Here is a 26,617-nt window from a genome sequence, read left to right as displayed (position 1 = left end):
GGATCAATGCACACAGCCCTCCCAAATGTGTGTGTGTGTACACATGTCTGCACACATTATTGTCCTGGATGTGAGAATTAAGTGGGACTGTCTTTATGAGGTACCACAGCAATCTCAACAGTGCATCCCATTAAAATAAGGATTTGCAGACTTACTTCAGCAGCTACAAGTCTCTGGGAAAGAGTCACATCTTTTTTCAGTTGCAGATGATTATCTGTCACATTCACTGGGACTTGCAATGCATGCAGGGCAATTACAGTATTGAAAATACTACGAAAAAACGAGGTGAAGTGGAACAGAAATTTGCCATCAGAACTGTGTACTGCAGCAGCAAAATGTGAGGATCTATTCACAGAAATTAGGAGTAGGTAATTAACAGCGCAATTTCTTTACCAAATGTGCGTGCAAAACCCTCTGCAGAAGATACAACAAAACAGATGACAGTTGCAGGAAAGTAGGAAGTCAAATAGCCCTTTGCAGAGGTGTTATGAATGCTGATACATATTAAAAAGAAAATCCAGCACTTTGCATTTCTGCTGGTGAGATTAGATTTTAAAACCATGGACACTGTGAAACAACTGTAGCCTTGCTTTATTGGATGTGGAATTGTCTGCATTGTGTAATAAGATGTTACAAGGCTGTAAGGCAGAACAACTTGTGCTATTCACAGCAGAATAACTCAGGCCATAACAGCAACTCCTTTCCTTGTTTTTTAGCAGTGAAGTCTGCATGGTTCCCTCCCTGCACAAAATTGTGCAGAGGATATGATAAAATCAGTAATTCTCAAGATCACTTCTTGCAGCTGGCACTTCTTTAACATGTCCCATTTTCAAGTTCTCATGGAAAACATAGATTATATGATAGAAGGTACCAAACACCTACCTCGTGTTAATAGGGCAGTAACACATAATTATACCTAGTGCTGCACACCCTCTTCCCTTCCAATACTGGCAATGCAGCAGCTGACAATATTGGCGTGTTTCCATTGGCACCACCAACCACTCATGCTCAGCGCTGTTCCAACATCCCCTGATGTAAAATTAGAACAGTAAGACCACATCCTGCCTTCCTTTGTTTGCTCACCTATTTAGGCAGCGGTTTCAACTGAGCCTGAACCATCCACTCCTATGCACAGACAGAACCGTACACAAAGGAGCTGTGCTGTCCAGCACTCCCACAGCACGCTGTGATAACACAGAACGATATCGGTGGAGAGAACAACCTCTCTGCAGTGGTCACAGACCACTGCAGACAATGCTGATGCTGCAGGCAGCATCCACATCAGGGATTTTCTTTGCTGACCAAAAGCCCCTACAGCACAGCTGTCGTTTCTCTGCTCAGAGAATATGCGTGGTAGAGGCTAAAGTCTTTGCTGCAGCTAATGATTAAAAGACATGACATTTTCACTTACCTGGGGTACCAGTACAATAATCTTCCAGTGGTTCCTTCAACTTCAGAAGATATGAATACTAGCAATCATCTTTACTGGCTATGATCATTTCCATGGCAATGCTGTTATTTGTCTAGTGCTTTGTGTGTGCCAGGCACTCTGTGAAGAGGAAATAAGAAAAAGCCCAAGCTATTTACAGCTTGATGGCCTGTGTCTGCAGCCTATGGTAGCACTTCTACAGTAATTCCAAAGGTATGTGTGTGTGTACACATGTACATGCTCATGGAGAAGTTGTGGGGCTTGCTTAATTTTCAGCCATATCAAATCCATGGTTTTGCTTGATAACCTGACAAACAAATACTAGCATCAGCAAGTGGAGATGGGAGGAATGAGCATGTGGAGAAGAAAACACATCAGAGGAAAGGTGAAACTATGGTTTTGGCAGCAGCATTAGCATAAATTATGGAACTGCAGTACCAGCATCACCACAATCTTGTGTTTTCTGTGGCTTAAACGGCTGTGGAACTGTGTTTCACCTGCTGCAAAGATGCAAGCAGAACACTTGTGCAAACATTATTGCAGGTGAGTGTGGGTCGCAGGAATGGGAGATGAATATACAGTAAATCAACAAAGAAAGGAACAAAAAACAGAAACAGAAGTTCAATTACCTTTTAAGAGACAGCAGCTCTGCAGCACTTGTGGCAGAGTTTTAGACAGGCACCCTGGAAAGAGTAGTAGAAATTGCACTCAGAAATACATAGGAAGCAATAAATTTCCTTTAGCAGAATGAGACAAATTCTGCTTTCTTTAACTGTAACTTCCTGGGCTCTAAGTATTTCTAAGTCTTGAAGCTGAACAGGCCTTTATCAGTATGATAAAGGGGGGGAGGGGGAAAAGTGGCTTTTTGGTTTTGCTGTTTTGTAGTTCTACCAAACTGAATACTTAACAATAATGAAATTGTTCCATGTCATATAAACAGTGGGCCCATACCTCACTTTTCTGTAGACAGTTTATATCTATCCTTCCATTTGGAAAGGATAGCAGTAGGCCTAGCTATATCTATAGATAAAATATTAATATAGATATCACACAGAAAATTGCTGTCAAAGTTTTGAACTGAACCTGTTCTGATAGATTTAATCTCAGTTTTTCCCCCAACAACCACTGTTTATTATCCATAGCAGGGTGTTGCAGTTTAAACAGATTCTTTTTGATTTCTTAAATTCGGCAGGCTATGTCCACAATGCCCATAACATGAAAGGATCCAGGCAATAGCTAGACTTTTTCATGTTGAGTCACATCCAAAGATCACTCCTTAGAGAGATGATCACTGAACAGAACACCTTTCCAGAAAATGGCATTCTTGCTAATCTTGTCAACAGACCAGCTCAGCTGTTTTGCTATCTGGACTGCATGTGAAAGAATTATTCACTTGTTTCTTGCTCCTCACTTGCCCTTACAGATAACAAACAGGTTTCTGTATGGGACCCCAGGAACAGAAGAAAGAAGATTAATACATAAGAGAAGGCTCCAAGGTGACCTCATTGTGGCCTTCCAGTATCTGAAGGGGGCCTACAAGAAGGCTGGGGAGGGACTTCTCAGGATCTCAGGTAGTGATAGGACTAGGGGGGGAATGGAATGAAGCTGGAGGTGGGGAGATTCAAACTGGATGTGAGGAGGAGGTTCTTCACCATGAGAGTGGTGAAACCCTGGAATGGGTTGTCCAGGGAGGTGGTTGAGGCCCCGTCCCTGGAGGTGTTTAAGCCCAGGCTGGATGAAGCTGTGGCCAGCCTGATCTAGTGTGGGCATTGGAACTAGATGATCCTTGTGGTCCCTTCCAACCCTGACTGATACTATGATGCTATACTATGATACTATGAACTTAGCACTGTGTGCTTTGACAGTGGTGTTCGGAAACAGGGAGAATGTGAAAAACAGCATGTTCAGTGGAATTTTTGTTTAAGCATATGTTTTATATACAGCTGCAATGTACAGAGACCAAGTTCTAAGAGGTGAACTGGAAAAGAAGCAATAAAATACTATTAGCTTTAGCACTCTAGAAGTTAGGGATGGAAATGACCCATAAGACCTTAGCCAGAGAAAGATTGCTCCTTCTAGGACTGTGATAAGTGTACCAAATAGGGATTGAGTAGGCAGCATATGTACCATGCTTTAAGCCTGCCTTTCCACCTACTTGTCCATCCCCTGGGCTTTGCCTCTCTCCCCTCTCCCAGGTGGCACAATGTTCCACAGGGCACTATTTTGATCCCATGACTGCCAACCTGCAAGCTACACCAGAGCGGGAAGCCAGCTGTGCAGAGAAAAGAAGGGGTGGGGGGAAAGTGGCACCTTCAGAAAGAGGCTGCTGAGTTTTCCTGGGCACTTTTCAACAATGTTATAAAACACAAAAATGAGAGTCTTTGCACTAATGAATATGGATGAGAGATCTAACACAACGAAAACCTACCATCCGGATATAGTTTTAATGGACTGTACGACTGTTCTTTTCATTACAGGAACGTGAAGATTAAAGATCCCACATGATTGATATTTTTGAGTTGTTGGAGTCAATGTGCCAGGAATCTGTGGAGGTTTCAAAAATGCGTGTAAAGCTGTGCACTGTAAGCAACTGTCATTGTTAGATGGCAGTAAATATGAATTACAGAAGAATCAGAAAATCCTGTTTCAAATAGCGGCTCACACAGTATTTCAGTCGTATGCATACAGTCATGTGGAGGGAAGGCAGGCAAACAAAATCCATGATAAACTGCCACTTAATGACACATTTTCAAAATCTGTATCTTGGTTTGCATATAGAAAAGCTTTTCCTGCACCTCTTGAAGTGTACAAATAGCTTTTCTATATGCAAGCTAGCATCTGGAGTATGTATGCACCTATATCCAGGATGGTGCATACAGTAGAAATAGATGTGAAAATCAGGACTTAACAATTGTAAAGGCCAAGCTGAGGCCTCTTCTAAAGCTGTTTTTCAGATGCTAATTTAAACACATGAAAGAGAAGAAATTGGGAGTTAATCTTTCTCCTCTCACCACTCTACAACTTTCCTATCTGTGTTAGATATAATAGGGTCTGAGAGGAAAGTATTACCATAGCTAATGCAGTACCCGGGGTATGAGTCATGCACAGAGTGCCCACTCCTGCATGTGGACAGAGGGACTTGTAACACAAAAGGCTCTGAGGAGGAAGGACAGCACTTGAGCAGCCCCCAGCTACTGGGAGGCTGGAGGTGGAGCTGGCTGGTGATAAGTGGATGAATTGTTTCCACCACATGGTTAATGACTCAGCATCATTATCCCAAAGTATTTATTTTTTATCTCTACCAGCTCACTCAGCACACTTGTCTGCAAAAGAACCGAGGGGAGGTAGGCATTTACTTCTGTAGCCTTTGCTGAGCGAGGGTCATGCATATCTTCCACTGCTGCTTTGCCATCTCTAGGGTTGTAACACCATCAGAAAGATTCCCACTGACTTCAGAAAAGCTCGCATCAAGGCTCAGGCACCCCTCAGCCAATAAATACACCCTGAACCTCCAGAGCAGCAAGGAATTCTAACCCAGTCACCTGTGTGCACATACATTATTTCGACATGCACACACTCAGCTGGAAACTCATCACCTAGGCTGACAACAGTGAGGGTGCAAAGCAAACACTGACTGCCCTGTTCCCGTGTTCTCTGAAATATCAGAAGTGATGCCACTCCACTGGCAACTGCCAAGTAGAAATGGCCATGACAAGAGTGGGAGTAATCAGCGTATGTGCAGTATATACTGAGACAGAGCTGCTGCAGCCCTCGTTCCCTTTAGCTGGTTCCCAGAATAAGAAAGCGGTAGTATGTGTAGGTTTATTTTAAGCAGGGCTAGAGCACACATATAGCTGGCTTGTACAGTCTCCTGCAAATACTGCTTACTCGATGGGATATATTATGTCACTATGTCCCTAAATACCTCTGCTCTGCAGACCAAATTCAAAACATAACTTTTGGGGGAAAAAAGTAACACTTAGAATATCTTTTCTGTTGTCAGTGGAGTGGAGACGTGTTAATGCTGATTTTGGTGCTTATCTGTATTTACTGCTAGCCCATTGGCTCGCTGTCACTAGTGTTCATAAAGACACCCACAACAATGAACAGTGGAGCCTTGCTAATGCCTCCCACCAGCCATATGGCATGCAGAGCTTAAGGGTGCAAGGTCACATATTCCTTTGTTTTTATTGCCCATTTGGCAAAGAGCTACCATGCAAGGGCACTCAGTCACCTGCATTGTTTGGACTGTGTCATGGGGCTAAGCACTGGAAGTCTTAACCATAGAGACAGAAAGTCCTTCAGGGGCTAGACAGCCCAGGAGGTGGACACAGGAAATTGTAGTTCTGCTATCTCTTTATAAGTAGGCTGTATGATTTGTTGTCTCCCTTTTTTTCCCTCCTTTCAGCTCTCCAGAGGGAGTCCTTATCTGGTACATGGGGGAGTAGGCCTTTTTGTGGCCTTCAGAGGCCACAAAATTTTCCCTGGGCAATTTCAGCCTGTTAAGGCCTAATGGAAAGGAGACAGTGGGGGGAAAGGGGGTTGGGGAGGGGCAGAGAGAGAAAAGGAGCGCTGGGGCTTGTGGTTTAGTCTGGTTGGGGGAAGGTTCATAGGGGTTTTCATGTCTCCTGTATATGTATTCGGCATTAAGGATTCATACAATCTGTATTTTTCCGTATATTTTTGAATGCAATTCTGCATTTCTCTCCAATTCAGTGAGAGCATTCTATTTTACTTCCTTTGGGAGTCAAATTATTTCTGTCTGCTCTTTAAACAAGGACAGACTGGAAGGCCTTTTTCCAGCAGAACATACATTCACTCCCTAGTCTTCAAAATTAAACCCAACCAGCAAAAAGAAGATGAACACAGTCCTGCACAGAAGCATTTAAAACAATTGATTGTTGTCACTGAAGTGTTAGGGACCATCCTGCCCCTGCCTCCTGTGCCAGTCAGTGAAGGAGAGAGGCACTGGGGACCCCAGTTTATAAAGAGCACAATTACTGAAGGCCAGTTTGTACCAGGCAGCCTGGTGTTATGGGATGTTCCTTGCTGCTCTTTCCATCACCAACTGATTGCACATTGTGCCAGCAGCTGCTTTTGCCTCTGAGGACAACACATGCATAGACTAACACAAGAAATAGCCCATTAGCTATTTCCTAGCTGTTAAGGGCTACCACAGTGTGCAGTCTGCTACATGAGCAGTACCTTCCAGGGCAGAGAGAGCATATTTGTTGGCTGGCAGTCATAGTGCATGTAAGGTCACTACTTTAAGCTTTTCTTCCATCTGTGCTTCTATGCCCTCTAACTGAGGACAAAGACAAAGGCAGGGTCCAGCTCTTAATTTAGACCCCAAAGTTTAGATAAAAGTTACTCATTCCAGATAGACTCAGTTCCAGAAGTCACAGTCCATTTTACAAATGAAGATGGATCAATGCCTCCCCATGTTAGTTATTTGTGTTTCCCATTCCCTGCTTCTAGGCATCTACTCAGTGAATAACTCAGGTATACACCCAAGGAGTCATAAGAGTCCCTTTGAACTTAACAAATAGGCTACATTGACCAAGTAAGCAGATGCAGTTCATGCTTAATTTAAATTTGATGAAGTTTGACACTTTTAGTCACCTTGTGTATCAAACAGAAACAGCCCAAAGAGACTAGAAAGTCTACAGCCAAATTGTCTCCTGAAAGATGAAAGATATTAATATTTGCCATCATTTCCAGGAAGAAAACCAAGATGGAAGACAGCGTTTTCAGAAACAGCATGCATTCTGTATGCCTTCATGCAAGGTTCACTTGAACATGAATTTCTGCTCAGCAGCCACCAATTGTAGGCAGCACTCTGAAAATAAAATCCCGGGTATCTCAACCTGATAGCTCAGAAATGAGGCATCCTAAACCACAGTACAGTCTTGAAAAGATGTCCCAAAGTCAGTGTGTACTCTTTAAGTCTGAGAAACACTAGGAGCAGAAACTTCACCTCTAAGTCCTATCAAAGGTCAGGACTCACATTCAGACCTGATGGCATAACACACTTGTGCTACCTAATCATGAGCAAGGTTACCAGCAGTTGTAGAGACATGCATAATGGCCAGATCTTCTCTTTTATGGATAAAATCTTGGGAAGGGAAAGGAAGAACATATCAATTACATGAGCAAGTACAATATTTGTCCTCCCTTTAACCTAATGTCCTAAAGTGTGTGAAAGACTAGCATTAAGGATTGCCATGCGCCATTTGCTGTAACCTTATCTAGACAACTTCCTGAAATAAAAGAACACATTTCAGCTCCTAGGTAGAAGCCTTCAGGCACATGAGAATATAACCAAAGAATAAGTTACCACAAACATGGGCTACATGTAGAAATGAGACAGTCAGCAGTTTACTTGACTCAAGAAAATGAGGTTCTGAAGGTAAAAAGTCTCCTGAAGTGCCTGCATTTGGTGTGTACAACCACACTGAAGTATCTAAGATCTCATTATTATCTCCTACTTAAAGCATAAAAAACCCCACTTTTACTAATTCCATGACAGGCTAAAAGATGTCTACTAAATACCAACACTTCACCTGGCAGTATCCTCTCTTCTCTTTTCAGAGAATTAACCCCGGCCACAGTAAGATAAAGAAGAAATTCACACATTGAAATTGCTTGATGATGTAAGCATGGGCTGAAGTATGCATTAACAAACCAAATGTAACACAGTGAAGTGGGAAGCCAGCTAATAACCTTACAATATCAGACACAACAGGGTTGCTCATTTAACAAGCTTCACTAATACAGGATTCCTTGGCTATTTCCCCCTTAAGAAGACATTTTTTCCAGTTTTAGTTCCTTGCCAATGCTAATTCCTCACACCCATTTTTGTTTGGTTCTTACATATTTGTTTATTTGAGTGTAACAAATCCATCTTCACAGTATACATGCTTCTTAATGCACCCAGCATGGATTATAGGAGGTTAGGTCTCTGAATGCACAGAAACTAGAGGATTCTAGATAATACATCATAAGTATGGTGGTAAGGGACATGGTTTAGCACCAAACCAATCAATTCTGTGATTCTGTGACTCTGTTGAGGTTTTTTCCATCTATAATTTGTCACTGGCTACTATTTAAAGTGACTCTAGGTATCACCTTGATGCCAGGTGTGCCTTCTATAGAGCCAAGACTTTAATCCACGTGTTTTCAGAGAATCATGGAAAGGTAAACTGGAAGAATCATCACTGCTCTGCAAGCCTATTCATGTTCTGCTGTGAAAATAAATAAGCCAGGTTCTCCACAGTGAGTGGTGAAACTTACCATGAACTCAGTGAGACCATTTCACTTCCTCTGCATATTAAATCTGCATTTTCCTGATAATCTTACTCTATGGTATCAGTGAGACAGCACTGCTTTGACCAGCCTCTCCACTGGGACAGTTAATGAGCAGCAGGTCCTATTCATGCTGCCTGCCTCTGGCAGCAGTTAGTAGGACTCTCAGCCTTGAGAGGCCAGAGCACAACCACCCAGGGCATAAAGGCTTGCAGGGATTGAGATCAGGATCCTGCTGCAGAAGAGGGAGAGTGGTCATTGTAGAAGCAGAGTGAGGTGCCAAGTGAAAGTCCAAAAGCAGGAGGTGGGAGGTTGGGACTTTCTGTTGGCTGAAACAGAGAATATAGAAGAGGGGAGGTTCAGGCAGGCCAGGAGCAAAAGGAGGAGGGGAACAGCAGTGAGAGGCAGAAGTGAACCTGGTGGGAGCAGAATTTATTAGGAGATGGTTAATGGCTAGTTTGCCCTTATTCACTGCCATTAAGTGCATGTAGGCACATAACAGCATGTGTATTTTTCACTTGCACAAGTTGACTTGGCATGTGGACAAGAAGTAGTGGTACTTCTTCATTCCAAGTTCTGGGACTTCCATGCTCCGAAAGGGATCATTGCCTATACAGGCTGAAAGTGATAGGCTGAGAGCCCAAGCTGAGTGTGAGATTCGTCTTCAAGTGACCACAACACAGGTGCTCAGCAGCAGGCAGATGCCTAAGGGACAACCAAAGTGTCACCCAGAAAGAGATACCTGGAAAATCTTCTGGCAACCAGGACTCTCTGACCATCACACGTAGCAGAAGAACTTCCAGAGCAACCAGGACAATTCTGGAAAGAAGGGTAAGTGTTTCTCCTTCTAATGAAAGAAAAGTTGGCAACCAGAGATCTGTCATATCTACCCACATAAGAAGAATGAGGCCAAACTGATCTGCTTCCAGTTCAACAGTGTCTTTAATGATGTTGCTATGTCCTGTCTCTATCTCTGAGTACCCCCATCATCCTCCTTCTCTCCTCTGCTGGTTTCTAGTTTTTGCAGACATCATGTGACAAAGCATATGAGAAGGATGTGCCCTACCAACTGGATGCCGGATTTGTTTAAATTAAATTTACACCAAAAAGGTACAAGAACCTGCTCAGACACATTCAGTGTGCCTGTGTTCTGCACAGCTGTCTAGTGTTGGCAGAAAGACAGTGAGGAAGGCTTGCATCACCCTCCACAGCTTCCCAAGTACTAGAAGATCACAGGAGAGCTCCTTACAAAAAGCACCTTGTCTCTGTGGTGAATTTAACCATCATCACTCATTATTATTGTGGCTGTGTTGGTAGCTGTAGCAGTGGACCAAAGGCAAGCTGAGCATTTAAGGACCTTTTCTTTTCTTTCTAAGCCTGTGTCAAAATTACCAAACCCTTTGATCTCTCCTTGCTCCACAGTTTCCAGCCCTGCCAGTAATGGCTGTGGAATGGCAGGCAGAGTCCCTTGCTCCAGCTTTTCTCTCCCAGGGGAAAGCACCTGCATTTTTCTACCACAGAAAGTGAGCTTTGATTTGGACTAAACTGAGGAGTAAAGCCTCAGAGAGTCCCCCTCCAACAGATACAGCAGAGGGGAACATACCTTTTGAGGCTATGCCTAACAGGGCAGAGCTTTTTTGGGGATACTCTCTGTAGAAATGGCTTATGCCTTCAGTTTTGTTGTATCACAAACTTCTAAGACAGGGAGTAAGGCCTTGGCTTATAAGCTGAGTCGCTTCTGGTTCAGAGTCAAAAACCCTCAAAAATGCAAATGCTAAGAAGAAACATTTCATGAAAAGCATCCTTTGGGATTTGCAGCTGTCTGGTGACACTGACTCTGGGCCTTCCCAATGGACAGCAAGTGTGTTTTGGATTTAGTCAATAACTTGCTCTCACATCCAGAACAAGTGGAGTTCAAATTCTTCCCAACAGACTAATTAGGCAAAATATTTAGAAATGCTGTCATTCCATTCATGCTTTTGCCATAACATTTAGAGAAACAATAATGCTTTTCATATTCACTGATACCAAGAGTCTCTAGCAGTGTCTACACTGGAAAAACACATAATCTCCCTTAAATCCACACATTTATACCCAGGCCTTCATAGCTTTTACAACAGAGGTACCTGCTACACCAATGCACATGCACCTCAGTATCCAAAACTTGCTCATATGGGCACCCCTGAGAAGCCTTTACTTGGATTCAGAAGCATTTGCATCTGTTCAATAAAAGGGCAATATCATTTACAGCAGTAGCAGAAAGATAATCAGACAGGTTTATTCTCTGCCAAAATGGGCAATGTATATTTACAAAGCTTTTCTAGTTCCTTTGTTGTGCATTCTTTCCACACATCATTACAGAGAGATCATGTTTACAGCAGTGGCTGCTACATGGTATCATGTTGCCTGCTTTCTTAAAAAAATAAAATGAAAAAAAACCAAAACCCAAACAAAACAAAACCAAAACATGCAAAAGAAAGGAATTCTTGGAAATGTTAAAAAAAAAATCCTGTTTTTATTAGGCTGTAACAAAATCAGCCTGATGAAAACAGCCCAGGGCCTGGGGGCACTGGTTGATGGTAGGTTGAACATGAGCCTGCAGTGTGCCCAGGCAGCCAAGAGGGCCAATGGCATCCTGGCCTGCGTCAGGAACAGTGTGGCCAGCAGGAGCAGGGAGGTCATTCTGCCCCTGTACACTGCACTGGTTAGGCCACACCTCGAGTCCTGTGTCCAGTTCTGGGCCCCTCAGTTTAGGAAGGAGGTTGACTTGCTGGAATGGGTCCAGAGAAGGGCAACAAAGTTGGTGAGGGGTTTGGAACACAGCCCTGTGAGGAGAGGCTGAGGGAGCTGGGGTTGCTTAGCCTGGAGAAGAGGAGACTCAGGGGTGACCTTATTGCTCTCTACAACTACCTTAAGGGAGGTTGTAGACAGGTGGAGATTGGTCTCTTCTCCCAGGCAGCCAGTACCAGAACAAGAGGACACAGTCTCAGGCTGCACCAGGGGAGGTTTAGGCTGGAGCTTAGGAAGAAGTTCTACACAGAGAGAGTGATTGCCCATTGGAATGGGCTGCCCAGGGAGGTGGTGGAGTCACCATCACTGGAGGTGTTCAGGAGGAGACTTAATAGGGTGCTTGGTTGCATTGTTTAGTTGATTAGGTGGTGTTGGATGATAGATTGGACACGATGATCTTGAAGGTCTCTTCCAACCTGGTCTATTCTATTCTATTCTATTCTATTCTATTCTATTCTATTCTATTCTATTCTATTCTATTCTATTCTATTCTATTCTAAACCTACTCATCTTGGAAGGGGGAAGGGGGCAATTCAAATATGTCCTGCTTTTTTTTTTGTCCTTTTAGATTAGAGTGTGTCATGATGAAACCATCACTGCGTCATGAGCAGCGTGCTTCAGAGTGCAGCCAACCAGTTCCAAAAGGGTATAAAAGCTAATGCCCCAGAGTTTATAGAGTGACAGAGCCAATTCTAGTACTGATTTATTGAAACTCCAACTGGAGCACTTAGATTTCATTTCTGCCAAATGGTGTTGTTGGAATGCCTAGTTATTTTCTCATGCGAATGGCTGAAGAAAAAAAATAGCCCTGGAACTCTTAAAATTAAAGGCCTTCTCTCTTTTTGTTAGGCTGCAACAAACCAGCACATTTCCAGATGCTTCTCTTTTGCCAGTGCTTTTCAGACCGTTAAGGTGTTGTTTTGTTTGCTTTTTTGAACGTAAGACCTGAATAGATCTTCTGGATGCAGGTACATGGCAGCGATCCACAGAGGAGTGGACTCCTCCCTTGCCCTGTTTCGTTCCCATTTTCTGGTGTGTGTGCCTTATCCTGTAAACACCTTAAACGAGAGCTGGCTTTGGGTTCTACTATTTGTGCTATCAAGTGGGAAGGCATTTTATTTTTCTGAAATGAAAGGGCCAATTTATGCCCTTTTATGGACCATTAGAGAACTTGTTGCAGTGGAAACTTTTTTTTGCAATAAAGGTTCCCTTGTTTATGAGCCTTTTGTGTTGCAAGTTGCAGTACCACTTGTTACTTAGGCAGCAACCTACAGGCTCTGGTAAGGAAATCAGACCTTCTCATTCCTTCTCCCCAGGATGCAGCAGGGGTTTTCCAATGCTGTTTTTAGACTGCCATCAACTTTTTTACAAGTCTAATGAAAAATACTCTATCTAAAGCTAGTTTGTGCCACACATGGCATGAAACAGTCTTCCTCACTATGAATAAGTGCATATTTATAAAGTAAACAGTACCATGGGCTCAAATACAGTAAAATATCTTTTCTTTAAAATATGAGACTTCTTGTCACTCAAAGCTTGATCGCATTCAATTGAGAACCACTTACTCCATCCATGCCCTGTTTAGAACTCAAGCAGAAGAACCTTGGGTCTGCTTCTGCTGTAAACCTAGTTATCACCAGAATGAAAGGACACAGACTCAAGCTGTGGCAGGGGAAGTTTAGGCTGGAGGTGAGGAGAAAGTTCTTCACTGAGAGAGTTGTTAGCCATTGGAATGTGCTACCCAGGGAGGTGGTGGAGTCACCATCCCTGGAGGTGTTCAAGAGGGGATTGGATGTGGCACTTGGTGCCATGGTTTAATAGTCATGAGGTATTGGGTGACAGGTTGGACTTGATGATCTCTGAGGTCTTTTCCAACCTCGTTGATTCTATGATTCTATGTGGTCCCCTATCTGTTCAGCAAAGCTCTGAGATAAGACAAAAAACTATTATTAACAGGAGCAATTCTGCTGTTAAAACTAGTTCCATCAGTATTGACACTGCAGTAAAAAAAAGCAGCTCTTATGCATAAATTGGCCCTGCCAGAGGTATTCTTGTTGCCTTTTCAGTTTTCAAACCGGTTTTGTTTCCATTTTACAAAAAGATTCCTTCAGTGTTGAGTGAAAGAACCTGACAACCAGGGAAAGAAGAAATTTAGCTAACAGGCTCTATCAGGGTTCAAATAAAACTACAGAACATAGTGTATCTCCATTTGAAAAATGAAGATACAAAGGCAAACAAGACAAAATTTCTATCTGTCTGTCTGATTTAAAAACTTTGACTACTACTTACTGGAGCAGTATGTGGTGGTGGTGTTTACAGAGGAACATAAAATTGTGATATTCTTTTGACAATATTATTTAACCACAAATGACAGACAATTATCAACTAAAGGAGCTGAAGATCTCTTAATACTATTAAGCTATGATGGTGTAGATATGACAGCAAAATGATTACTGTTATGCTTTTTAAGACATAGGAGCTAAGCTCCATGTTTCCATGGATAGAGTTTTCAGTTTACCATTTGGTCTTTTCCTGTTTAAAGATCAATATCATGCTATGGAGAAAGCAGGGTCCAATTCAGCATTTCTTTTGGTGTCTCAGCATCAATACTCCCAAGCACTGGGCAGCCTGAGCATGCACACATAACCTGGGCTTGTGATGCAAAGTGACTGAAAAACTTCCTGGCAGAAAAGCCCTCTCATGTTCACAAACATCTTGTCCCCGATACTAAACCTCCAAGACATCTTTACTCCACCTCCAAAACCATGATATGGGAAAGATAAGAGGTGGCTGGCACAAAGCCTCTTGGCTTTTGTGACTTCCAAGAAGGCACATGGGTTCACATGTCATCAGCTATTTGTCCAAGTGGCCCTGTGATCAAACTTTTCTCTCTGGTGCACATTCCTGCCTCCTCCTCCTTCCCCACATGCATTTTGCTGGTGTTCCCCTTCACCTTGATATCCTCATTGTCATGACAGTGGTTGTGTGGCTATATGTTCACTAGTATGACCACAAGGATATCAAGGCAGAAGGGAACACCAATAGAAAGTGTGCGTGGAGGAAGGTAGTTGCATGGACTGATGTCAGCACAAAACTGTCCACAGGGTGTTATCACAGGTGCTTTGAACTTACTCAACTAGAGTTAAAGATAGAGTTAAATAAGAGCTTAATGTTCATTTCTCCTAAATGCCTATCCCACACCAGACTTGCAAAATGGAGAAGTTCATACCAGACAAGCAAATACCAGGATATTGCTAGTTTATCCACTCTAGGCTTACAAAATCAGCTGGCATTTGGTCAATGAGGTTATTGTTTATTAGCATGTTTCACATTCAGAGCAATGCTCTGCTGCTCAGTGAGAGGTGGCACCTCCAGTAAGTCAACAGAATGCAGGAGAACAATGTCTCTACAAAACTAATCACACCTCAGAAATACGTGTGAGGAGCTTCCAGGGCTGCAACCATGACACAAGCAAAGCCAATAAAAGTCACACAAGGGATAACAAGAACTTACTGTGGAAGACTAAAATGGTGAGATTGATAGAGTAGGTAAGCAGAACATATTTTCAGACCAAGCACTCCATTGGCAGAAAATGGTAACAAAAGCTGTTTGACATTTAATGGTGCAATTAACTTGTGTGGGTGCAGAGGGCTGCTCTAGCTCACACATTTTTAACTGCCCTAACTCCAAATTCCCAACAGTGCCATTGGTCAAATATGGCAAAGTTGTCCTATGCCAGCATGTGTGAGCATGAAGAGGACTGGGGTGTTTCCCAACAGTTCCTGGCATCCACCTTCTGGCAACTTGGGCTGTCTGTGTCCCTTCCCAGTCACTGCCCTCCATGCAACAGTGCCTTCCTTTCCCTGCTATGGTTCCAGACAGTCAGGAAAAACAGAAGCTTTGAAGGCAGTAAGTCAGCCAGCTGGACTAGAAGTCCTTGCGAAGAGTGGCAGTTTAGATGAGGAGGAACTGCCAAAAGGGAATTAACATTATCAGTAGCCATCACTTAATCATGGACATGAGAAAGAGAGAGAGAGAGAAATGGTTTTGGCAGTGTGGAAGGGGCTGAACTTCAGCTGTTTAACAGAGAAAGCTTGGAAATACCATTCTCAGAAACTCTGCAGGTGGAGTGACTAGACAGAGATATTGCCAGCCTAATTTGCCTCCCACTCTTGATCAGAATACACAAGCCTCTGGAGTCACAATGGTTTCATTTCAAGCTGCAATGCAGTTGGGTGAGGATTTTTTTCGCCCATTCCTGCATTTTTGAGCAGTTGTCTGCTCAGGCTGAAGTTTCCCCACTTTGTCTCTGCATCAGAAAAATTTTGTTGGATCCTTTCAGCCATGGATGAATTTTGCAAGAACAAAAAATACTACTGGAAGATGTGCAGGATCTGGCAGGCCTTTCCATCTCCTCATCACAGCAAGGAGCACCCTCCTTTGCAGTGGTCTTCAGCATGGCTGAGCGCCTGCATCTTCGCACTCCCCTCATCTCAGTAGGATGTGTGTGGTGCTCAGCCACTTTGGAAAGAATCAGGCTATTTCCCCAGAAATTAAGTCATCTCTTGGCTAAACCCTATCATGTGCTGTTCAGCAGATGTAGAGGGCCTCTTTTTTTGGCCTATGTAGCTGATCAGGTTCTCTGCATTCAAGAAAGCAGTAGCACAGAAGACCAGCTCACCATGTGGGCAAGCTCACGCAAGAGCTTACCACGGCATGTGGTTTTAGGGGGGTGGCTAGTTTATTAGGTTTGTTAGCATGACAGCTGCCTTTGGAGGAAGGCCGGGGGGGGTTCATTTCCAGAACATACTGCCTCAGCTATCCTGAGGAATCTCGGCTTGGCCAGGATGAGCATCAAGGCCTTTCGGCAGCATTTCCTCCTTCCTAATTTGGGCAGGAGCTGGTTCTACAAGAGCAACATGGCTGAAGCTTAAGACCATTCTTTCTTAAAATTGCTTCCTTTTTTATTATTATCTTAAAACAAGGTATAATTCCATGCAACACACAAACTCATGAATCAACCCAGTTCTGGTGTGACAAGTTTAGCTCTCGCTATGTGATCTCTCTTGGGAGATCACACAGTTTTTCCTTCTCATCCCTTTAATAGTAAAGCACTTTTGCCTGCCCTTTCTTTCTTCCAGTTTAATTGTCAGCTATTAAAATGACACAGAGAATAACACCTCCATTTGGCCAAACTGTTCAGCCTGCTATTTGATATCCCTGTTTACCCTCCAGTCTGGCATGGACCTCCTGCTTCTTTCTTTGCTCTTTTCTGTGCATTTCTACTGCTGTCCTGCTCTATTGGAAAAACAATGAAGGAAAAGAGGACAAGTAAAGGCCCTATCAAAAGAGATTTGTATGGAAAAATAGGGGGGTGAACAACTGTCTAAAAATCACCTGACAAAGTGCAGGTAGACAGTATACCAACCAGCACCAGAACAAGAAGACACAGTCTCAAGCTGTGCCAGGGGAAGTTTAGGCTGGAGGTGAGGAGAAAGTTCTTCACTGAGAGAGTCGTTTGCCATTGGAATGGGCTGCCCAGGGAGGTGGTGGAGTCACCATCCCTGGAGGTGTTCAAGAGGGGACTGGACGTGGCACTTGGTGCCATGGTTTAGTCATGGGGTCTGTGGTGACAGGTTGGACTTGATGATCTTTGAGGTCTCTTCCAACCTTGGTGATTCTGTGATCTGTGATCATTGGGTTGATCAGTGTCCTTTCACATCCTTTGCCTTGCTCCTTTCTTACTGCTCTTCCCCACCTGCTTTTTCATCATATGAGCAGGTGGCCACTATGAGGTCTTTGCAAAGGGAACCCTTTTTATTATTTGTGGCTGTGGTAGTCAGCAAAACGGGATTCTTAAAATACAAGCAATAAATTGCACCAGTTTATCTCACCCTAGGAGACTGTACATGCAGGTTAACCACCATTATAGTCCAGATCGAAGATTCACCCTCAGTCACAGAACTTGATCTCTCCAGAATTGATGTAGGCCACTGCAATCCAGCACCCCATAGTTATTGTATGACCTTGTGATTGTCTTTTTAAAAAATCAATAGAGTTCTTGAAAAATATTTTATATGAGCAGAAATAAACACTGGGAGCTGTCCTCCTCAGGCAGGATGAAAACCAGACCCATCATCACAAATACTAAAAGGTCAAATGGCAAAGGGCAGAGTAGTGCTGAAGAGAGTAATGGCATCTGCACAGCCCTGTCAGTTACCTTTACAGCTCCTTGAGGCAAAAACATTGGCTGGAGGATATGCAAAATGCTGCTGAGATGTACCCTGAATAAAAAAGGCCACAGTCCTGAAAGGAAGCAAAAGTAAGAGGGCTCATTATGTGCTTTCCAAGGTGGGGCTGAAGTATGTTTTCTATCCCTGCTGGGCTGTAGCCTGTGCTAGTCTGCTACCTGGAAGCCACAGAGGGTGGAAAATCACCAGGCCTAGAAGTTGTCCCATCATTGATTTGTTCTGAGGCATTCATTATTGGGCTAATCTCTACTCTACAAAGAGACTGTCAATACTGCCCTTAGAAACAGATCTCTGCCTGCAGAGCAGATATGACCCAGCCCCTTGCCCAGGCAACTGGGAAGCAGGCTTGAGATAGTCTCATTTCAAGTCACTACAGTCCACTGTCACACTCCCACCAAAAGGAGTAGGGGTCTTGCTCCATCTCCTGCACTGCTTCCTTCTCTGCTCCAAACCCTACCTTAGTGCTTACCTTGAGCCTTCAACAAATCAGTGTGGCTCATTACACCATCAGAAAAACCTTTGCTGTGTTTGTGACTCACTACCACCTATTGGCAGGGATGGATGAGCAGCCATGACCTGCAGACAGGGTGGTGGGAGTTAGGGAAAGGTTAGGAGCAAGCACAACTGTGAAGCCAGCCTGCTGGGAGTCAGGCAGCTCAGCCCATCTTGATGAACAACACCCTCAGACCATGGAACATGCCTGTTTTGACAACCCTTCTGTAAAATTACACCTCTCCAGCCTCTCACTCCACCTTGCAGTAGCGCATCCAGACAGTCCCACCACCAGCTTCCACCTTGGCCTCGTAGGCAGTGAGAAACCCTCCCCATAGTGTCAGGACACAACTAGGCCCATAAAACCCGTGTGGCTGCGTCCTCATGGGAGAGTATGTCCAAAGGGGTTGGCATGCCATGGGTCAGCTCTTGGAGCTGGGGACATCTTCATCTGCAAAGCTGGCAGCTGGTTCCCATTGCCTGGTCTGTGTCTTTGTGCTTTGACATACTTTTTTCTGGCCACCAATATAAATGACAAATGGCTGCAGTAAATTTTCATCACTGCCCTCCTATTGCCTGTAGGTTGTTAATTGTACATGACTGAAGCTATAAATTGCTGCAATAAATTGTCAGCATCAAGTTACCACCTTTGAATTGTTCATCAGTTAACAGCATCCAAAGGATAGCCAGAGTGATGGGAGCAGGTTTTATGGATCCTGTGTTTATGGCTACAAAGCAGGTACCATGTCCCTCCACCACACACACAGGTGTATCAGCACAGTGGGCCACTCAAGCCACTCTGCAAAGGACCAAAAAGAGGGGCAGCAGCAGTGCTGTGCAGCAGAGGGAAGAGCATGGCTAGACTGCACCTTTCCTTGCATCCTAATGACTCAGTGCCACCTACAGATTTCTCAGGATCCTCTCATATTTCATGAGACCTGCTCTGATTTAATGATTGCATGGCTGTTGAACAGGGAAAGATGACCAAGCCTTGCCTCTCCCTTCACTGCTGCTGTAGCCAGCAGTCTTCTGCTCTCCAGACGAAGGAACTGTCTCTTGCCCAGGGAAGCACTGCTGGGTTTCCCCATCATGTGGAACAGATCAGCTGCCCTCTGGCCAGGGCTGAGCTTTAAAAATAATAGCTACACTACCGCAAACTATCATGAGGCAAATAAACAAGTCATCCAGACATCAAAAATTGTCAAGGAGCTAATTTGCTGCTGTTTCTTCATCACTGAAATAAAGTCCTGCTACTCTGGATTTATGCCAGTTATATTTAAGGCTAGTTTTAGCCTCAGGTTTCCAAATCCTTTTTATTGAATTAAGGACAGAATTCCTGTTTCCAACGTTTCACATCAACATGACAACACTGGAGCAAACAAGAATAGTCCATTTAAAAGCAGGCAAACATTTCACTGATGAAAGACAAACACTGTAGGTATTTATTAAGGCCATAATCCAAGCAAATCTCTAATCCACTTAGCAAAAGAAAAAACTTCAAACAACAGTTTTCAAGATTCTCAAGAACTCCAAGGCATCTGAAACGCTTTACTTCATCCCCTTGCTCAAAGGTATCCCTTGAATAAGAAATTCTTAGGTTTTCTGGATACTGATGTGATGAAGGACCTCAGGATCTTTTCAAGTTTTCCTATCATCACAGACTTAAAGACTCTCTTTGCAGCCCTCTCACTGCATTGCTTTTTTTCCTTCCCTCTCAAATACAGACTGGTCTTGAAAAACTCCAGAGCTCCATCAATGGTTGGATTCAAACACTGTATTTTGGAGTAGTCCTGCCTCAGTTTTTTTCTCTCCATGGCTTTGTCATACAAAGGACCTGGAAGCTGGTGGCTAAGAAGGTCTAGATAAGTTGTGTGCTAATGGAGTGGTGTTTTTGAAGTCTTCACACGTCACCATCAAAAAATCTTTTCACATGCAGAATGCTCCTTGCATACACATAACATATCTGGAGATTCCTCTGCTTTTTGCTGTCTTCCTTGGGCTCTTTTTGCTACTGCTCTTACAGAGCTGCTGCTTCTCTTGTGGTACAAAATGGTGGCTAATGTGGCTTAAGTATGTATGTTCCAGTCTGACACTTCTTTGTTCATCCTCTAAGCGTCTCTAGTTATGTCTTCTTCAGGCCAGGTCAGAGTGACTGCCATGAAATTCTGTGACAAAACACAGAAATATATTCCTCTGGTGCCTGTACTGAGGGTCTAGAGAACAGCTCTCCTCAACATAGCTGGTATGGTAAAGGAGCTTCTATACAATGCAAATATTTTTCATTCCAATGGTTCCCCTCCTAACAAATAATTAAATTTAAGTTTTAAGAGAAAAACTCTTTGAAGAGCTGACTAAAATATGAAGATTTTTGGAATTCCCATGTATCCAAGAAAAAAAATAACATTTGCCTGAGAATAGAATAGAATAGAATAGAATAGAATAGAATAGAATAGAATAGAATAGAATAGAATAGAATAGAATAGAATAGAATAGAATAGAATAGAATAGACCAGGTTGGAAGAGACCTTCAAGATCATCACGTCCAACCTGTCATCCGACACCACCCAACCAACTAAACCGTGCAACCAAGCACCCTGTCAAATCTTCTCCTGAACACCTTCAGTGATGGTGACTCCACCACCTCCTCAGGCAGCCCATTCCAATAGGCAATCACTCTCTCTGTGTAAAACTTCCTCCTAACCTCCAGCCTAAACCTCCCCCTGGTGCAGCCTGAGACTGTGTCCTCTTGTTCTGGTACTGGCTGCCTGGGAGAAGAGACCAACCTCTGCCTGTCTACAACCTCCCTTCAGGTGGTTGTAGAGAGCAATAAGGTCACCCCTGAGTCTCCTCCTCTCCAGGCTAAGCAACGCCAGCTCTCTCAGTCTCTCCTCATAGGGCTTGTGTTCCAAGCCCCTCACCAACTTTGTTGCCCATCTCTGGACACGCTCCAGCAAGTCAACATCCTTCCTAAACTGAGGAGCCCAGAACTGGACACAGGACTCGAGGTGTGGCCTAAGCAGTGCAGTGTACAGGACAGAACGATCAGCAGAGGAATAAATACAGATGATTAAATATATGAGTCTGAATTTATTTTTATTTTTCTGATGATCAAATGCTGTGAGACTGACTTTGTTGTGCCAGGTTTTTCCCACTAGTTATTTTTAGGGGGTTTAGATTGTATTTTCCCCTAACTGGTGACATAATGTCTTGTTAAGACAATTGACCCAGATAAGACTATGCCAACTTCATCAGAATAGGTCTTATGCATCTGGATTTTTGATGTTTTGGTGGGTCACAGACCAATAGTCTCTGTGGTATGGAAAATATTTGATTTTTTTTTTAGACTGCCAGCTTCAGCAAGACTCCTCCAAGTCGACACTAGTTAACAGTGACCTAATTCAGGCTTCATTTGACAAAGATGCCTGGCCCTAAGGAGGACAGTGTAAGATAAGCCACCAAATTCGAGGGTGAGGCAGAAGAGCCTTGTCTTATGGGTCAGCAAGCAACCCGAGGGAACATTGCTGCTTCAGAATACCAACAGCTAGCATTTGGGGAAAAGCAAGTCATTGCATCTACATCTTAAAAGCTTCTTCAGTAGCTGACTAATCAATCATTTTCCTTCTCCAGAGTAAAAAAATCCCTCCTAGTGGGAAGCAGTATGCCAGTAAAACAGTGCCACATCTGCTCTGCATGTCCAGCCTCTACTGCACAAGCATGCACGAGATTCTGAGAACTGAAGAGCTTGCAATGCCCTCAGATTTTTAGTATCTTTTTCTTACTTTTCTGCTCCTTACTAGTAGATTCTACAATAATGTTGCAAACCAGTAGTCTGTTTCAGCTAAAACTGCCCAAGGGGACTATGGCTTCCTTTTAGCCTGGCAGGAGAGAGTTGAAGGGACCAGCACCTTCATGGAAGCAAGCAGGCAGAAGCCAGCACCTTGTGTATGCCCCTCAGTGCTGGCCAGCTGGCCAACATGCAGGCAACAAATGGTGGAGCGCTGAGCACACCTATGGCTATCTGCTTGCTCAGCCAAACAAGAAGAGAATATAGGAAATGAATGCCTGAGAGAAAGGGCACAAACCCACAGGAAGCAAAGCTTCTTCCTCGTGGAACAACTTCTCTCATCTTTTGGTTTAACCAGTTTTTAGTGCAAAAATAAACATTGAGCAGTGTGCTTGTCCTGGGTGCAACTATAACATAGACTTTAAAAATATGATCTTCATCAATACAAAGGGGCTTGGATATTAGGAAAAGGTTCTTCACCATGAGGATGGTGGGACACTGGAACAAGTTGCCCAGGGATGTGGTAGAAGCCCCACCCCTGGAAGCTTTTAAGGTCAGGCTGGATGAGGCTCTGAGCAACCTGATCTAGTGTGAGGTGTTCCTGCCCATGGCAGGGGGGTTGGAACTGAATGATCTTTGAGATCCTTTCCAACCCTGACAAATCTGTGATTCTGTGAAAATTAGCCTTTGAACTAAGCATGAAACTAACAGATTCAGATCATGAATTTAAGTATTCAATATAGTAGTGGAGGTGACAGTTACAGCAAAACTTTGTACTCACCTTCTAGAGGTGAGCTCAGGATTGCTTAGATCTGGTATTCATTTGGTGACTTAATTCTTATTCAGTATCAATATTGATTTGCTTTTTATTTCATGAAGTATTTTAATCCTGGATCAGGGTAGTTTTAGTACACAGTCTAAACAGGGTAGTTTTAGGACACAGTCTCAGGCTGCACCAGGGGAGGTTCAGGTTGGATATTAGGAAGAAGTTCTACACAGAGAGAGTGATTGCCCATTGGAATGGGCTGCCCAAGGAGGTGGTGGAGTCACCATCATTGGAGGTGTTCAGGAGGAGACTTGATGGGGTACTTGGTGCCATGGGTTAGCTGTTTGGGTGGGTTGGATTGGTTGATGGGTTGGACATGATGATCTTGAAGGTCTCTTCCAACCTGGTTTGGTTTATTCTAAATAAATTCTAAATAGTAATACTTGCTTCATATAGATCATTTATCTCTTGGTTTTTCTTTTGCTTTTTAAAAGCATTTTAGTGGCATTTCTAAAATAAAAGGACCTGCTATTGAAACTGAGTTTCCATCTGACTAGATTTGTCTAGGGAACCAAAGGGTTTGTAGTGTTGTTATATTTTACTCCTACACTTGGAGTTGGCAGTAAATTTCAGGGGACGCTGGTTCACTCCCTCCTGTCCTTGACTCATTGGATTACTTCCACTGCTATCCAGACTCAGGCTCCCTCTTTTCTTGGCCTTAGCGCTTACCCCCAAACCCAGGTTGGTATCTATTAGTTGTTTTATTAATGGGATTACAGGATCATCCTTCAAGCAATGACAGCAGGGAACACAAACCCACTTTCATCCTGACAAGCAACTACCCTTTTAACTTGATCACAGCAATTTAGTCCCAAAGTAATAGAAGCTGTTTACACTTTGGGGCTTAAAGTTTAGCTACAGAGACAATCAGAGGAATCATTCTATATTGAGCCTACAGAATTTTGACAAAGCCCTTTGCAGACTTTCCAAATTCATCCCCAGACACGTCTGCTAAGAACTTGATTGGTGCAAGGTACAATGCACTGTGCCCTTTTATAAATTCATGACAGAGAAGGATTTGAAATCTGAACTGTTTCTGGACCTTCCCAATGCAGAATCTGCCTGCAGCGACTGAAGGAAATCTGGGCAGGGCCAGAGTGTCAATATAGGTAAGTTACACATGTCTGATTACTGTAGCAACCCTAATGTTTACTGTAACAGAAGCACGTCTCCAGGTATAAAATCCAGCCTACTTGTTTTCTGCAGTCAGGAGTAGCAATGAATGTAAACTAACTCCTTGGATATCGATGCTCCCAAGAGATAACACCGTTCCCGACCAACCACTACAGCAGGGTACGACTCAAAACCCTCGGAGCAGGACATGAAACATTCAAAACGAGAAAAGGGAAACTGCATAAGCAACCTATTTGGAAGACCTTCAACCAGAGCAAGTCAGCAGCGTTCCACTTGTATCTGCAGCTCAGTTACAGCATAGTGGCATGGACACATTTTTCAACAATTCCCACAACCACGATCCAGGGGCTGCAATGTCTCTGTTATGAGGATGGGCTGAGGGAGCTGTGGTTGTTCAGCCTAGATAAGACTCTGGGGGGGACCTTATAGCTGCCTTCCAATACCTGACGGGATCCTATAGGAAGGCTGGAGAGAGATTTTTTCATGAGCATGTCTAGCAACAGGACAAAGGGGAATGGTTTTAAATTGAGGGAGAGAAAGTTTAGACTGGATCTTCAGTATGAGGTTAGTGAAACTTTGGAATCAGTTGCCCAGAGAGGTTGTGGATGCCTCCTCCCTGGGGGTGTTCAAACTAAGTTGGATGAGGCCTTGAGCAACTGAGTCTAGTTGAGAGAGACCTATGCCCATGGCAGGGAGATTGGAGTATCATAGTATAGTACCAGGGTTGGAAGGGACCACAAGGATCATCTAGTTCCAACCCCCTGCCATGGGCAGGGACACCCCATACTAGATCAGGCTGGCCAGAGCCTCAAATAGTAGATGATCACCAAATTGGAGGGACATGGATTTGATGGAATGACTGTCAGTGGATAAGGAATTTTCTGGATGGTCACATCCGGAGGGCAGTGCTCAATGGCTTGAAGTCCAGATGGAGAGCAGTGACAAGTGATGTCCCTCAGGGGTCTGTACTGGGACCTGTACTGTTTAATATTTTTATCAATGATAGAGGGATTGAGTCCACCATCAGCAAGTTTGCAGATGACACCAAGCTGAGTGGTGGTGTCAATACACCAGAGGGACAGAATGTCATCCAGAGGGACCTGGACAAGCAGAAGAGATGGGCCCAGGTGAGCCTCATGAAGTTCAACAAGAACAAGTGCAGGGTCCTGCACCTGGGCTGGAACAATCTTCACTATCAATACTGACTGGGGGATGAGGGGATAGAAATCAGCCCTGAGGAAAAGGACTTGGGGGTGCTGATGGATGAGAAGCTAACTGGATGAGCAGGCAGTGTGTGCTTGTAGCCCAGAAGGCAAATCACATCCTGGGCTGCATGAAAAGATGCACTGCCAGCAGATCCAGAAAAGTGATTCTGAAATTTTGCCCTGGTGAGACCTCACCTGGAGTACTGTATCCAGGTCTGGAGCCCTCAGTATAGAAAGGATGTGAACCTGATGGAGCAGGTCCAGAGGAGGGCCACAAAAATGATCAGGGGGTTGGAGCACCTCTGCTATGAGGACAGGCTGAGGGAACTGGAGTTGTTCAGCCTGGATAAGAGGAGGCTCCAGGCAGACCTAATAGCATCCTTCCAGTACCTGAAGGGAGCCTACAGGAAGGATGGGGAGAGACTGTTTATAGTGACAGGATGGGAGCAATGGCTTTAAGCTGAAGTAGAGCAAATTTAGATTGGATGTTAAGAACAAGTTATTTACTATGAGGGTAGTGGAACACTGGAACAGGTTGCCCAAGGATGTGGTTGAGGCCCCTTCCCTGGAGATATTCAGGGTGAGGCTTGATGAGGCCCTGGGCAACCTGATCTAGTTGGGGATGTCCCTGCTGACTGTGAGGAGATTGGACTGGATGACCTTGGGAGGTCCCTTCCAGCCCAGATCATTCTATGATCTCTAAGGTGCCTTCCAACCTAAGCCATTCTATGATTTATACAACTGTGGTGATGAGTCTCCAGCTGATAATGAGATCTCTGTCACTGCACCTTCTTGGACCAAGATGACTGTGCCACAGTTGTAAAGTTGACGTGGCAGGTGCTTAAAAGCCTTTAAGCACCCTTTGTCACAGTGTGTCAGCCAAAATGCTGCTGCAGAGGTTGACACACCCTTTGCCTCAAGTGCTTTTCCCTGCTCATGTGTGCATTATTGCTACTTTAAAGCCCGCTGCCCTGAACAGATACTTTGGCTTTAAATCCTATAGATTCAATTTCAGTAGCCTCCAGCTTGACAATTTGTTTCGAGTGTTTTTTACAATGTCTTATGTTAATGCTGGAGCCCAAAATCCCAGACTGAAAGCTGGCCCCCTAAGGAAAAGTTGTTTCTGAGGATTAAATCTCTGGGGTTTTTTTTTGAGGGCAAGCAAAAACCAGAAGACCTTACTGACATATTATTCAACAATACAATGCTATCTTGAGCAGTGGTGGAGGAGTATCACAGGAAAGGGGTGGGGAATGTGTTTGTTCCAAATTCAACTCATTGCACTGTTGTTCCTGTGCACCTGAAAAAAAGAACACAAGAATTTTTCTAAATGCCTTATTGGTTTGTCATGAAAACAACTAAGCACTCAGGAACGAGTCTAGATGAAATAAATGGATTACT

General features: G+C 43.8%; 1 long non-coding RNA gene across 1 annotated transcript in view; it reads right to left on the bottom strand.

The window, feature by feature from the left end:
* Positions 1-1,417: 1,417 nt before the first annotated feature.
* Positions 1,418-26,617, bottom strand: part of LOC137444171 (uncharacterized) — a 52,292-nt gene continuing 27,092 nt past the window's right edge. Inside the window, exons 2-3 of the long non-coding RNA XR_010988093.1 lie at positions 2,059-2,112; positions 1,418-1,549 (exon numbers count right to left, since the gene is read on the bottom strand). This is a non-coding gene — a long non-coding RNA (uncharacterized lncRNA). The remainder of the gene's footprint in view (positions 1,550-2,058; positions 2,113-26,617) is intronic.

Source organism: Melanerpes formicivorus, unplaced genomic scaffold, assembly GCF_026170545.1.
Source record: "Melanerpes formicivorus ecotype bairdi unplaced genomic scaffold, bMelFor1.0.p_v2 SCAF_11, whole genome shotgun sequence".
Taxonomy (NCBI): domain Eukaryota; kingdom Metazoa; phylum Chordata; class Aves; order Piciformes; family Picidae; genus Melanerpes; species Melanerpes formicivorus.
This window is presented reverse-complemented; position numbering and strand designations above follow the sequence as displayed.